This window comes from Bufo bufo, chromosome 4, assembly GCF_905171765.1.
Source record: "Bufo bufo chromosome 4, aBufBuf1.1, whole genome shotgun sequence".
Classification (NCBI taxonomy): domain Eukaryota; kingdom Metazoa; phylum Chordata; class Amphibia; order Anura; family Bufonidae; genus Bufo; species Bufo bufo.
The window spans coordinates 339,929,132-339,944,418 of NC_053392.1; the positions used below are offsets into that span (position 1 = coordinate 339,929,132).

At 42.1% G+C, this 15,287-nt stretch overlaps 1 protein-coding gene across 4 annotated transcripts in view; it reads right to left on the reverse strand.

Moving 5' to 3' along the window:
* FYN (FYN proto-oncogene, Src family tyrosine kinase) overlaps positions 1–15,287 on the reverse strand; it is a 182,424-nt gene that overhangs the window by 74,092 nt on the left and 93,045 nt on the right. For all 4 annotated transcript variants that reach the window (XM_040428890.1, XM_040428889.1, XM_040428888.1 and 1 more), the window contains exon 3: positions 11,515–11,587. The gene's annotated coding sequence lies outside the window, so the exon portion shown is untranslated. The remainder of the gene's footprint in view (positions 1–11,514; positions 11,588–15,287) is intronic.

Consider the following 15,287-nt stretch of genomic DNA (forward strand, 5'->3'; position numbering starts at 1 on the left):
GGGACCTAACACTCACCTACCTGTGCCATATGGGCAATACCAGGAGCCAGTTGGTGAATTACAGGAGCGTAAGGTCTGACTCATAGCCAATTACCCAGTTACCTCCAGATCCTGGTATTGCCCATATGGCACAGGTAGGTGAGTGTTAGGTCCCGAGCTACTTGAGAAACCTTGGCGCGGTGCTCGGGCTCAGACATGTCCTCCACAGTAGGATATGTTGGTTAATCTCTCAATTTTAACATCAGTATGAGGGTTTAGTAAGACCGCAGAGTGCACCTGTCTTTGCAAATGTTATTATATAGTTATATTGGTTATCACATCCACACAATTGCTATCTTGTGTAGTATGTCTATTGTGGTACTTGTGGTCTGCTGCGGGCATCCTCCACTGTATGCATTTTTGCTTGGGATCGCCATTAGCAACGGGCTACAAGTCCAGGATTTGCTTCCCTGTATACACATACAACTGCATATGGGTTTGAGCACTATCTGCCTGTTTAACACCACGCCATTTTTTCTGTTGGTTTGTATATAGATCTGCTTTATTTCAGTTCAGAATAGTGTGGTGTAAGAGTGAAGAGATTTAAATCACTCAGCCGTGGGCAGTTGTTCAATATTACAGATCTGTTGTGACAGGAAAGAGCTCCATACAAACAGCATGCTGCGATTCTTGGTCCTTACAGAGTACACAAGAAAGACATCAGAGAAGATGCAACTGTCTCCCAGATGGCATCCTATTAATCATGTAGCAGAATGGAAAACACTTCATACAGAGAAGGCCACAGGTGGAAGGTCACGAGCTTCATTCTGCATTCATTTGCCATCATGCCCACAGTTACTGTATATACTTAAAGGGGTTCTGCAGTTTGTTTAAACTGATGATCTATCCTTTGGATAGATCATCAGCATCTGATCGACGGGGGTCTGACCCCCGGGACCCCCGCCGATCAGCTGTCTGAGACGGCAGCGGCGCTCCGGCAGCGCCACGGCCTTCTTACTGTTTGCCGCTGGCCCAGTGACGTCACGACTAGTATCAACTGGCTTAGGCGGGGCTAAGCTCCATTCAAGAACCCCTTTAAGTCATTCAGAGACAGTGTGGTCCCCGCTGTGCAGTTTGTTACAAGATGTACTAGAAAGTACCTATATCGATTGATTCATCAATAATTAGAAAAAAAATTATACTGTTACATGCATATGATCAACAAATTTAAAAGTGAGGACATCCTTTTCTAGATATTTTTAACTGCCCACATTATAGTACGTGTATATTTAAAATATTTCCACCCAAAATGGAAAAACAGTCGTATATTATGAAATCAAAGTGACAACAGGAACAGTGATGCCAGTTTGCCTGCGAATACATGTGGGCTGCCATCTTAAAATGCAAGTCCGGCGATGCACAGGTAAGTCCTTACCTGCGCCGCGAGCCGGTCTGAAACAAATGCGGTCACCGGGAGCAGGCAGTTCCGAGAACAGCCCGATGAAGGCCCCCGGCGGCTGTTCTCAAAACTGCCTGCTCCCGGTGACCGCATTTTTTTCAGTCCGGCTCGCGGCGCAGGCACAGGTAAGCACTTACTTGTGCCTTGCCGGACTTGCGATTTAAGATGGCAGCCCACATGTGTTCGCGGGCGAACACAGCGAACTGGCCATCACTGAACAGGAAATGCAGTCAATTTGAATTTCCATCTCAGTAACTGACACCAAACTTTTCAACATCTGTGATCTATATAAAAAAAAATTAACTAAAAATTAAAACATGATAGATGCATTACCAATCCCTTAGGGCTCATGCACACAAACATATTTTTTGTCCATGTCCATTCCATTTTTTTGCAGCCCGTATGAGGAATCATTCACTTTAAAGGTGGTGCAAAAAACCCGAAATGACTCCATGTGCATTCAGTTTCCGTATGTTCGTTTTGCAAAAAAATAGAAGGATAGGACTGTTCTATTATGGCCCTGATGTTCCATTCCGAAGAATACAGAACGCACGCGGCCGGTATTCATATTTTGCTGATCTGCCATTTGCGGAACACAAAACAGGCAACAGTCATGTGCATGAGCCTTTATATAGTATGCTAGGAGATTTAGAAGAAAAGAAATTCTTAGTATAAATTGACTTGTGAAGCAGATTATTAAATTCGTAGTACATTAACATCATGACTCTAAAGCAGATTTCATGTAGTTACTATCTGCATAATATCCACAAGAATAACATCTGATATGGATTTTCTGGGAATTTGCCAAGGATCTGGATGCAAAAAAAATAAAAAAATGTATCAACCATGGTGAAAACAAACTGACAAACATCTGTTATACTGGAAGTGTTTGTATAAGAGGTCATAAAGAGAGAGTATGGCCCTGATTTATCAACGCCAACATGTACTACAGCCTTGATATAGGGCCTGTGCTGCCGGAGGAGGGAGGTACAAGCTGCTGTAGATTTCAATGCCCTCACTCTGCCCTCGCCATGCCCACTTTCTGTAGACTTGGCAACTGCGACATAAAATGCAGATTGCGACTAGAAAAGTCACTAATGCGTTCAAAAGTCGCAAATCCACCAGATTTGCAACTTTTCTATGCCAAAAAGAGGAGAATGACAAATTCCCCCCTATGTCTCTGATTGCTCTGAAGCCTCCGAGATGCATACTCTGCCTAGTTTGGTGAGCTGTACAACAGACATAACCTCTGGTCTGACAGACGGAGTCCCACCATTAGCTACTATGCTGCAGAGCTCTGCCTCACTAATACACTACTGACTAGATGAATATTAATTCGAAATCTTGTGTAAAGCCTTCTAGAGGAGGCAACTAATTGTGACCATAGCCAATTCAATATCAACGCCCATGGTGTTGCAAGGTTACATGTAATAAATGGATGAAATGTTCCATTATTCACATACTTCTGAGTGAAGAATTAGCTGGGCATGGAGAGAAGATAAATAGGGAGAGACTCAACATTCAAACAGACCAGGTCTGGTAAGCGCCGCACGGCTGACTCTTCTCCTAGTGCCTGGTGGTTTTCAAACCTTTGCAGCATGGAGCAGATGATAGTTCCCTGCTTTCTTTTTGTGCTGACACATGCATTTAGGGTCTATTCACACGTCCGTTTTTTCTTTCCTGATCTGTTCCGTTTTTTCAGGAACAGATCTGGACCAGATCTGGACCCATTCATTTTCAATGGGTCCTGGAAAAAAACGGACAGCTCAATGTCTGATTTTTTCCAGGACCCATTGAAAATGAATGGGTCCAGATCTGGTCCAGATCTGTTCCTGAAAAAACGGAACAGATCAGGAAAGAAAAAACGGACGTGTGAATAGACCCTTAAACTGATTTAGGTCAGTTTCATTTCTCTTTTATTTGATTGCCTTCCTACTCAACTTTGGGAGGAGGCGCAGATGAACGCTACTCAATAAATAACTCATGGAAAACAGATTTATCTCTTCAATGAATTACAAACATTGATTGCCAATTGGCCACACAGACTTTTTCACTAATCTTGTGCAAGTTCTGCATACTCTTCCAATGGATCGAAACACAACAGAAATAACAGAAATAAACTAGTGTTGTAAAACAGAAACCACCAGCAAATATTAATGTCTCGCGTCTTCTTCTGTCACTTCTTGTTTATATCTGATACTAGGAAAGCTATTTGACAACCCCATGGCTGTCTTTACAACTCCTATAGATAATTCTGACTGTGACAGAAGAAGACAACTGAAAGACTTTGAAATTCCCTTCAGGTAGCATAGATTTTCCAACTTCTTAGGTTTCTATCCTCTGTCACATAACATGTTTTTTGTGAGAAGGAGTGGGCAATATGGACCTTGAATAAGGCAGCTTGGGTCCACTTCCATGTCCCACATACAAAACCGTGAATGAACATGACTGAAAACCAGACGCATTTGCACAAACAACACCATAATCCCACACCTTTTTTTTACTCTTAACTGTAACTGTTCACCCTCACATGAAGACAACACAAATATCATACTGCAGGAAAATATATGACAAATGTATGTGGGCGCAGGCCTCTCTTGATGACTGTAGCTTACTGTGTGGGTTTTAACGATAATGAAGTAATAAAATTTGTTTTGATATATCTTTTAGGCTACTTTCACCCTAGCGGCAGCCTTCCTCGGCGGGTGACATGTCGTAGTTTTATTCCGGCCGCCTCTCGGCATGTTTGATGTGCTGCCGCCGGAACTCCGGCCTGCCAGCATTATAGTCAATGGAGCAGGGGCGGACCTCCGGCGACACTCGTGCACTAGCGGCAGCACGGAGAAGGCTGCCACTAGTGTGAAAGTAGCCTTAGTTCAAATTGTAATGATATATCAAGAGATGACTGTATTTAATACAGATACATGTCAATTACAAGTAGAACTATAACTCTATACTAGAATGACATATAATACCAGTGGCAGAGTACAGAAATGAGAAGACATTTCATCTATATCTTCAGCAGTTACGTTAAATAGGCAACATGTATAACAACATAGTATTATACATTCTTGGAAACAGAAATATGCCTTGGCATTAAGATGGTGCTGGCAGATCCCTACCCTTTGCTATCCTATCCATACAAAGAAGGTAAGCTGAAGATTTGTGATTTGAGGACAACACATTCTCCAGGTGTACATATCAAATCTTCATATGTATTCTGATCTATTATTAAGTACCCAAGATAGCCATGCCACAAAACATTTATAAAAAGAATACAACCAATGCCCCATGACAGAAGCACTAACATACATCTTTGACTCACTGAAGCCATCCTAAAGAACAGTAGAAATTAGGGTTGAGCGGACTTGTGGTTTCAAGTTCGGCATACAAGGTTCGGGTTATCTAAGAATTCCGTTATGGATTCCGCTACTATGAGCCATAAATTATGGTTCGTGGTAGCGGAATCCATAATGGAATTATTAGATAACCCGAATCCAAACCTTGTACGCCGAACTTGAAAACACAAGTTCGCTCATCCCTAGTAGCATTCCATATGACACCATCTTAGGCTACTTTCACACTACCGTTCAGAGCGGATCCATCTGGGGTCTGCCCAGACGGATCCGCTCATATAATGCAGACTTGGGATCCGTTCAGAACGGATCCGTCTGCATTATATTGTAGAAAAAATTCTAAGTGTGAAAGTAGCTTCAGACGGATCCGTCCAGACTTTACATTGAACGTCAATGGGGGACGGATCCGTTTGAAAATTGAGCCATATAGTGTAAAATTCAAACGGATCCGTCCCCATTGACTTACATTGTAAGTCTGGACGGATCCGTTTGCCTCCGCACGGCCAGGCGGACACCCGAACGCTGCAAGCAGCGTTCAGGTGTCCGCTTGCTGAGCGGAGCGGAGGCTGAAAGCTGCCAGACTGATGCATTCTGAGCAGATCCGTGTCCACTCAGAATGAATTAGGGCAGTACGGATGCGTTCGGGGCCGCTTGTGAGCCCCTTCAAACGGAGCTCACAAGCGGAGCCCCGAACGCTAGTGTGAAAGTAGCCTTACAACAACCTCAGGTCTGAACTGCACTTCCTGCTTTCATTTTCAGACCAGAATTTCTGGGTTTTAGCTTCACCTATGTACACCAATTTAGTTTCCATCTAGATATAGTGTAAGCTGTAATAAAAAGGATCAATAAATATTTTGCTGAATGTCACTGGAATCTGGGAGATTTACATAGCTAAATAAGATGTAATTTTGGCTCAATTTGCAGCAATAATGTACTTAGATACATGACTTGCGCTACATTTATGTTTTAGACACTTCTGTATCTCGCTAGATAAGCGATGTGGCTTTAAGGGAAATGGGTTTGGATTAGCAAGGAGTGACTTCAAGGGGTATTCCCATCTCAGACAATGGGGGCATATCACTAAGATATGCCCCCATTGTCTGATAGGTGCGGGTCCCACCGCTGGGACCCACACCTACAACGAGAACGAAGCGGGGAGCGCTGTGGCTGGAGGACACTGGATTTCCCGGGGTCCGTCCACCACCAAGCACTTCTCCCATAGAAGTGAATAAGAGCGCACCGCACTGGCTATGAGCGGTGCGCTCTGATTGGATGCGCTCACAGCCAGGGAGAAGAGAACCGCTCCAGTCTCCACCTAGTATAACCAAGTCGGCTAATTAGAATATAAGGTGCCGAAATCAACGGGGGCCAACAGCGGACGAAAAAAATCAGCGGATGAAAAAAATTTAAAAGTGTGATGACATCAGTGGGGGCGCCCTATAAGGTAAGACCCTAATTAGACTAGGGCTAAACGGATGAAAGGTCCTCTTTAACCTTGTTTGAATATTCCTAAACATTAATGGCTTAGCTTTAAGGGGTTAGACCATCTCGCAATTTGGTGGCACATCACTAGGATATGCCATCAATGTCTAATAGGTGTGGGTACCACCTCTGGGACCCTTATGTATCTCTAGAACTGGGCCCTCAAAGTTAACAAGGGTGCACTGCATAAGCACGGCCACTCTCCACTCACTTCTATCGGAGTGCTAAAAAGGGCTGAATGCTGACTTGACTATTTCCAGAATATCCAGGCGGTTCACTCTCAATTCACTTCCATGCGAGTTCCGGAAATACTGTAGCTTAATGCGCTTGCTCGGCTCTTTTTAGAACTCCAATAGAAGTGAATGTGCAGTGCACTCTCCTTCGCTTTGAGGGCCCTGTTCTAGAGATAGATATGGGTCCCAGAGGTGGGACCAGCACTTATTGGATATTAATGGCATATCTTAGTGATATGGAAATGTGCGAGATCAACTAACCCCTTTAACTTTAGCTTTGCAATGCGCCTTGCAGTCTTTCACTTCACATTGTATACAGTAGAAAGATTTCATATCCAGAAAGCAAATGAACAGAACATACACTGTGCAAACAGTAAATCTGTAGGTAGTACTGGGAGATCAGGTCAGCTTAGGATCCTGGAGAACTGTAAATGCAGTACTCAAAGAGAATGAGCTATAAGGGTCCATTCACACGTCCGCAAAATTGCGGAACAGGTGCGAACCCATTCATTTTCAATGGGGCGGAATGTGCTGTCCACATCCGATCCACACTTCCGGATCCGCCCTTCCGGATCTGCCAAAAAATCAAACATGTCCTATTCTTGTCCGCATTTTCTATGAGAGTGTCGGCGATGTGCGGTCCGCAAAATGCGGAACGCACATTGCCGGTGTCCATGTTTTGCGGATCCGCAAAACACATACGGACGTGTGAATGGACCCTAATACAGATTGTAACACAAGACCAGGAAAAGGCTGTGCTCGTTTTGTCGTGGTATCTGACTGTTGCCTATCGAAGCTAATGGGATCTGTGATGCAGCCGCTAAAGCAGATGGAAACAGACAAAGCTTTATTAATGCGATGTATTTGGAAAGTTTCAATTCAACATGCTATCAATTCTTAATCTAATAGCAAATGAATGTCAGCTATAGAGACTGACTGCTTAAAGAGGACCTGCCACCTCTCCTGACATGTCAGTTTTAGTAACTACTTGCATTCCCTATGTAATAAGAATTCTGGAGCATCTTTTCATATAACTCTGTATTGTGCCATTCCCCTATTATTGATAGTAGACGTTATGAATGAATTACCAGCAATGTGCAATAAAGTCCAACTTAGTGTTACCAACTGGTGGGGTGTCCCTGCACAGTCTGACACTATCCAAGCAGTAGCAAGAGGTTGGCCGGCACACGCTGAGGTGCTCGCCGCACGGGATAGGATAATTACCACGTGTGATGAAAAGAAAAATCCCAGCAGACGAGTCTTCAATGCTTGCAAAGTTTTATTGCCTGTAACAATAGTCCATCAAAGGGACGCGTTTCGGCTCAATTGCCTTTCTCAACAAACAGATAAATATAAATGTTCAGCAACTCATATATATATATGCGTATCAATGATTGAAGAAAGGAAAATCACAGTGATGTGAACGCCCATAATAGGGGCGGTATGTACATGATCACATGGTAACAAAATCAAGGTAGTCAATCAGGGAATCAAAAAGCGCAACAGGTAACAAAATACATGTCAATCGTAATGAAAATGAAATAATGTTGTTAAATACCAATACAGCTGAGGAACTCCTTCATTTATATGGTAGATGTCTGGAAAAAAATATAATAATGCAAAAAAGATTGTAAAAATCAGTAAAACTGAGATGAACAGGAAAAATAGCACTACAAGAAGTCAGATATGCATAATTTCATAGTCGCGGTTGAGGCCTCTCGGATATAGGGTATCAAGGGTATGAATCCAGTACGCCTCCGACGCAAAAGTAATTTTTTAATGTCGCCACCCCGTCTGGGTCTAGAAATCTGCTCTATCACCTGAAATTTTAATTGAGCGACTGTATGATGAAACTTATCGAAATGGGAGGGAACTGGTAAAAGCAAATTTTTCGTCCTAATGGTGGATTTATGTTTTCCAATGCGGTCTTTGACGCTCTGCATAGTTTCCCCAATGTAAAGTAACCCACAAGGACATTTTATTAGATATATAACGTTGGCTGATTCACAAGTGAAAAAGCCATCAACTGCATGTGAGCGTCCAGTATGTGGGTGGTAAACATTGGGCCAGACGAATTGTCTCTGACCCCTCAGAGGGTCAGACGAATTGTCTCTGACCCCTCAGTACTGGGCCATAGAATAGAAGAGATGACCACAAGATTTGAAGAAAGAGGGTACCCGTCATCTATCCTAACTAACACCATAAATGAGTTGGATTCTCCCCGTAGCTCTGAGAATAAACAAGACAAAAGTCTACGAGTGGCACTGATTCATAAATTCCATCCATTCAATTCTAAATTAGATAACATCGTTAAAAAACATTGGTGTTTACTAGGTAAAGCATACCCTCAAATTAAGGAATTCCAAAATCCGCCCCTCATTTGTAACAAGAAAAACCCTAGTTACAGGGATAAGCTAGTACGAGCGGATATTGGAAGCACCCGTGGTACTCTTAAACAGGGGGTCCTGGCTACACAGCGGAAGGGTACGTTTCCATGTCTCCATTGTTTCCAGTGCTCTAATGTCATCAAAGGGCCCAATGTTTACCACCCACATACTGGACGCTCACATGCAGTTGATGGCTTTTTCACTTGTGAATCAGCCAACGTTATATATCTAATAAAATGTCCTTGTGGGTTACTTTACATTGGGGAAACTATGCAGAGCGTCAAAAACCGCATTGGAAAACATAAATCCACCATTAGGACGAAAAATTTGCTTTTACCAGTTCCCTCCCATTTCGATAAGTTTCATCATACAGTCGCTCAATTAAAATTTCAGGTGATAGAGCAGATTTCTAGACCCAGACGGTGTGGCGACATTAAAATTACTTTTGCGTCGGGAGGCGTACTGGATTCATACCCTTGATACCCTATATCCGAGAGGCCTCAACCGCGACTATGAAATTATGCATATCTGACTTCTTGTAGTGCTATTTTTCCTGTTCATCTCAGTTTTACTGATTTTTACAATATTTTTTTCCAGACATCTACCATATAAATGAAGGAGTTCCTCAGCTGTATTGGTATTTAACAACATTATTTCATTTTCATTACGATTGACATGTATTTTGTTACCTGTTGCGCTTTTTGATTCCCTGATTGACTACCTTGATTTTGTTACCATGTGACCATGTACATACCGCCCCTATTATGGGCGTTCACATCACTGTGATTTTCCTTTCTTCAATCATTGATACGCATATATATATATGAGTTGCTGAACATGTATATTTATCTGTTTGTTGAGAAAGGCAATTGAGCCGAAACGCGTCCCTTTGATGGACTATTGTTACAGGCAATAAAACTTTGCAAGCATTGAAGACTCGTCCACTATCCAAGCAGTGTCAGACTGTGCTGGGATCCTCCTCTCCAACTGGTAATGCCCAGTTGGACTTTTTGCTGGCAATTCATTCCTAAACTGCAGGTAGGAATAATAAAGGAATAGAGACTGCACACCATAGTTACAGTATATATATAATGTTTTAGAACTACTTTATGGAGAATGTAAGTAGTTCCTAAAACAGACATGTCAGGAGAGGTTACAGGTCTTCTTTAAGATTGGCAAATACATCTCCACTATCTTTTACAGTATACTGACAACAGTTCAAGCCTTACTATTTTGAAACCATTATCTGCAGTTGATCGAAGAAGGGTGAGCTGTCCTAGAGGGAGGTAGTGACTTTCTTCACTCATTTGATTCAATAAGTATCTTACTATGCTAATGAGGGAGGATAAGTTGTTAAATATGTCTCTATGAGGCAGAAAATTATACATTCAGCCCCTAAATTAAATTAATAGATGATGTTTTTGGAAAGAAAGCAGGTAACTGTAGACAATTCTGGATACAGAAAGTGAGCCCCATTATTACCTCCGAATGCTTTAATAAAGAATACAGGAAGAGGTTGTCCTCGGAGTCCACATCTTTATTTTATTGTTTGATTAGTAATGGATGGATAATAGTGGAGTACTACTAAAGTATAACCGTCGAAGAGAGGTGCAATTTAAACCTGAGAATAGATAGTTATACATTTAATGCCTGGTAGGGCTCATTATGCAGATTAAAATGATACCTTTCTTTTGTCTGTATGTTAAACAGCTGCAGAGAAAGCAGTGTTTTTATTCATATTCAAATGAGAAGTTGGAGCACCAGGGGGCGGGGCTGAATCCTTGGAGCACTGCTCTGTAACAACCCCTGTGCTATGCACACTCCCCTCTCCCCTTGATTGACAGGGACTTGACAGCAGGCTGAGGGCAGAGCTGTGTTCTGGCATGTACATATATGTATTTTTCACTAACGTATCAATTTTTTAAAATGTTTTAAACTTTATTTTCTGTGCACAATTATGGGGGCAGCCATCTTCCTGAACTTCTGTTAACAGCATTTAAAGATGTGCTTTACAGTAGCCACACGGACTACAGAAAATTGCAGACTGCAGATGACTCATTGACTTCTGTTGGAAAATGTTATAAACAATGGGGGTAATATATCAAGCTCTATATACCGGTTTTCTGGCATAAAAATAGCATACCATTTTTGTGCAAAAAACAGAAACAAATCAGTTTTCTGTGCTTTTACACTGCTCTCACCATTTCTGGATATTGGGTGGGAAAGTAGCCATGGTTAGCTCAGCGAGTACCGTATATATGCTAGATTTAACAAATGTGACAAAAAATGTTGCAGTCTCTCTCCAGAACGGGTGACGTACAAACGGTAATAACATCTCTAGCCATATTTAACGAGGGGACCAATTTATCAAACAACGTGCAACAATTGACACATTTGGTGCAAATTATGGAAATGTAGAATCAAGCAAAAATTCGCCTTACTATAAATCTAACCCAATAACTTGATTTAAACAAGAGGTTATTTTCTGATTATACATTCCTTTAGCTATTCATTGTGACCAATTATATTATCCTTTCAGAATTTTCTATCAGCATCGTAGATGACATGTACACATGTAATAATAAGTAGCAATAGTTATTACGAAAGCTGTGACTTACCAATATTTCCTAAACTACCGATACTATAACTTGATTTCACCACATTTCTTCAAGTGCAACTGTAGTAAAGACCCTGAAAAGTAATACAGGCATTTAGTTTTCATATTATTCACATAATCCACCATCTACTTACACCAGAAAATCTGTTACGTAAGAATAAACTGAAGGAAAAGAAACTCATTCATAAGTCGTAGCACATACGCAGATCATATTTTATTGACACTGCTAGGAAAACTCCACGGCTCTGTCAGAATACTGATTCATAAGGCTATGGCGAGTAAATATAGAGTAACATAGGTGATTTTTTTAATGCTATATCCCCGTGATGGTGAACCTTTTAGAGACCGAGTGCCAAAGCTGCAACCCAAACCTCATTTATTTATTGCAAAGTGCCAACACAGCAATTTTAACCTGAATACCAGTTTAATATATCTTCCATTTACTTTATCATTTTTCTATAATATCCTGTCTACATTCAGTGCACTGCCTGTGCCGTACATAGTGCGCCCCACGCTGCTGAATGGCAGGAAAAGTCTTAAGGTATACTGGCACACCATAGACTTTTTCCAAGGTGTGGGTGCCCACAGAGAGGGCTCAGAGTGCCGCCTCTGGCACCCGTGCCATAGGTTCGCCACCACTGCTATATCCTATTATTTTCCAAGGGACAAGTAACATAAGTGGCTTAACATGTGACTTCAGATGTTGCTTTAGGCCTCATGCACACGACTGTATGGACCCATTAATTTCTATGGCTCCACAAAAAGCAGCACATGTATGTCATCTATATGTCCATTCCGCACATTATAGAACAAGTCCTATTCTTGTTTGTATTGCAGACAAGACTCGTCATTTCTAGTGATGGAATGGAGAAAAATGCGGATTGCACAGGGAAGGTATCTGTATCTTGCGGATCTGTGGTTTGGGGAGGCAATCGTGTGCATGAGGTCTAATTGTGATTAAGGTGATTGAAGGATCACAACAATTTTACTTGAATTCAGATTTCAATTTTTGGAATAATATACATTATACTAGCTGCGAGAGTATTCCTACATATGTAAAAAAAAAAAAAATATTGGGTGGTGACAGTGTATATTTAGGATTTTCATGCCATGTTACTGTGTAAACAATGAAATAGATGGTACAGTGTTAGGGGCAGCTCACATCTCATTTTTGCTTTTCGTTGAGCATACATATGTTTGAAAGCAGTAAAATCACATTGAAGCGTATCTCTTGATGTCCACATACACTATGAATGACCAAAAGTGCACACTACGTTCATGTTTCTATATGCTGTTTTTGAATAGCATACCACATTATTCTTAAAACTTATACTTGACGTATACTTTTTTTTAGCATTGCAGTCTTACGTTTCCATCCGCTCAACATATCGTTTTTCAACTATTAGGCCTATTTCACACGGGCGTTGCGGGAAAAGGTGCTGGTGCGTTGCGGGAACATGCGCGATTTTTCCGCGCAAGTGCAAAACATTGTAATGCGTTTTGCACTCGCGTGAGAAAAAAAGCTCAGGTTTTGTACCCAAACCCGAACTTCTTCACAGAAGTTCGGGCTTGGGATCGGTGTTCTGTAGATTGTATTATTTTCCCTTATAACATGGTTATAAGGGAAAATAATAGCATTCTGAATACAGAATGCATAGTACAATAGCGCTGGAGGGGTTAAAAAAAAAAAAAAAATTATTAAACTCACTTTAGTCCACTTGATCGCGCAGCCAGCATCTCTTCTGTCTCCTTCTTTGCTGATTGCAGGAAAAGGACCTGTGGTGACATCACTCCGGTCATCACATGATCCATCACATCATCCATCACCATGGTAAAAGATCATGTGATGGATCATGTGATGACCGGAGTGACGTCACCACAGGTCCTTTTCCTGCAATCAGCAAAGAAGGAGACAGAAGAGATGCCGGTTGCACGATAAAGTGGACTAAGGTGAGTTAAATTATTATTATTATTTTTTTAACCCCTCCAGCGCTATTTTACTATGCATTCTGTATTCAGAATGCTATTATTTTCCCTTATAACCATGTTATAAGGGAAAATAATAATGATCGGGTCTCCATCCCGATCGTCTCCTAGCAACCGTGCGTGAAAATTGCACCGCATCCGCACTTGCTTGCGGATGCTTGCTATTTTCACGCAACCCTATTTATTTCTATGGGGCCTGCGTTACGTGAAAAACGCACGAAGAGGAGCATGCTGCGATTTTCACGCAACGCACAAGTGATGCGTGAAAATCACCGCTCGTGTGCACAGCCCCATAGAAATGAATAGGTCATGATTCAGTGCGGGTGCAATGCGTTCAACTCACGCATCGCATCCGCGCGGAATACTCGCCCGTGTGAAAGGGGCCTTAGTGTCTGGGAAATTTTGCTAAAATTTCTTAATTTCCACGTCCTCCCTTCTTCCTTCGTCTTTATTTAAAAACAGTTTTTTTGCAAAAAATAAAAACAGACACCAACATATCAAACTGTATGACAATATGTTAAACACGTGCATGAAATTACATACATATATGCATGTAAAACATATACAGAAAATAGGTATGACATTTCATGCATGTGTCTTAGAGTTTAAAACATACCGGTATATGGTAAATGTACAAGAAGTGTCTTAGAGTTTAAAACATACTGGTATATGGTAAATGTACAAGAAGTGGTCAGCCCCTTGGAGAAGATCAGTTATAAAACGTTAAATCGTCCATATATTGGAAATATTTATTTCAGAAGGTGATCACTTTTAGCGCCTCTGAAACGACAGTACATCACTCTTTATTTGGAGTGCTTGTGTGGTTCAGTCTATATCTAACTGGCCTAAAAGTTTTGCATAAAAATAATTTCCTACGGTGGAATATTATGTCTAAATGAACACAACTAGGTCACAGATGAAGAAGAGGATCACAATGAAAAATGTACCATGTAAGGGCTCTTTCACACCTGCGTTGTTGTGTTCCGGCATAGAGTTCCGTCGTCGGGGCTCAATGCCGGAAGAATCCTGATCAGGATTATCCTAATGCATTCTGAATGGAGAGAAATCCGTTCAGGATGCATCAGGATGTCTTCAGTTCCGGAACGGAACGTTTTTTGGCCGGAGAAAATACCGCAGCATGCTGCGATTTTTGCTCCGGCCAAAAATCCGGAACACTTGCCGCAAGGCCGGATCCGGAATTAATGCCCATTGAAAGGCATTGATCCGGATCCGGCCTTAAGCTAAACGTCGTTTCGGCGCATTGCCGCATCCGACATTTAGCTTTTTCAGAGTGGTTACCATGGCTGCCGGGACGCTAAAGTCCTGGCAGTCATGGTAAAGTGTAGTGGGGAGCGGGGAGCAGTGTACTTACCGTGCGTGCGGCTCCCCGGGCGCTCCAGAGTGACGTCAGGGCGCCCCAAGCTCATGGATCATGTGATCACATGGATCACGTCATCCATGCGCATGGGGCGCTCTGACGTCATTCTGGAGCGCCCGGGGAGCCGCACGGACTGTAAGTATACCGCTACCCCGCTCCCCGCTCCTACTATGGCAACCAGGACTTTAATAGCGTCCTGGGTGCCATAGTAACACTGAACGCATTTGGAAGACGGTTCCGTCTTCAAATGCTTTCAGTACACTTGCGTTTTTCCGGATCCGGAGTGTAATTCCGGCAAGTGGAGTACACGCCGGATCCGGACAACGCAAGTGTGAAAGAGGCCTAAAACAGAATAGTAACCTTCATCAAAACATAAGTACACTGCGTTTCATTCATAGAGAAATCATTGG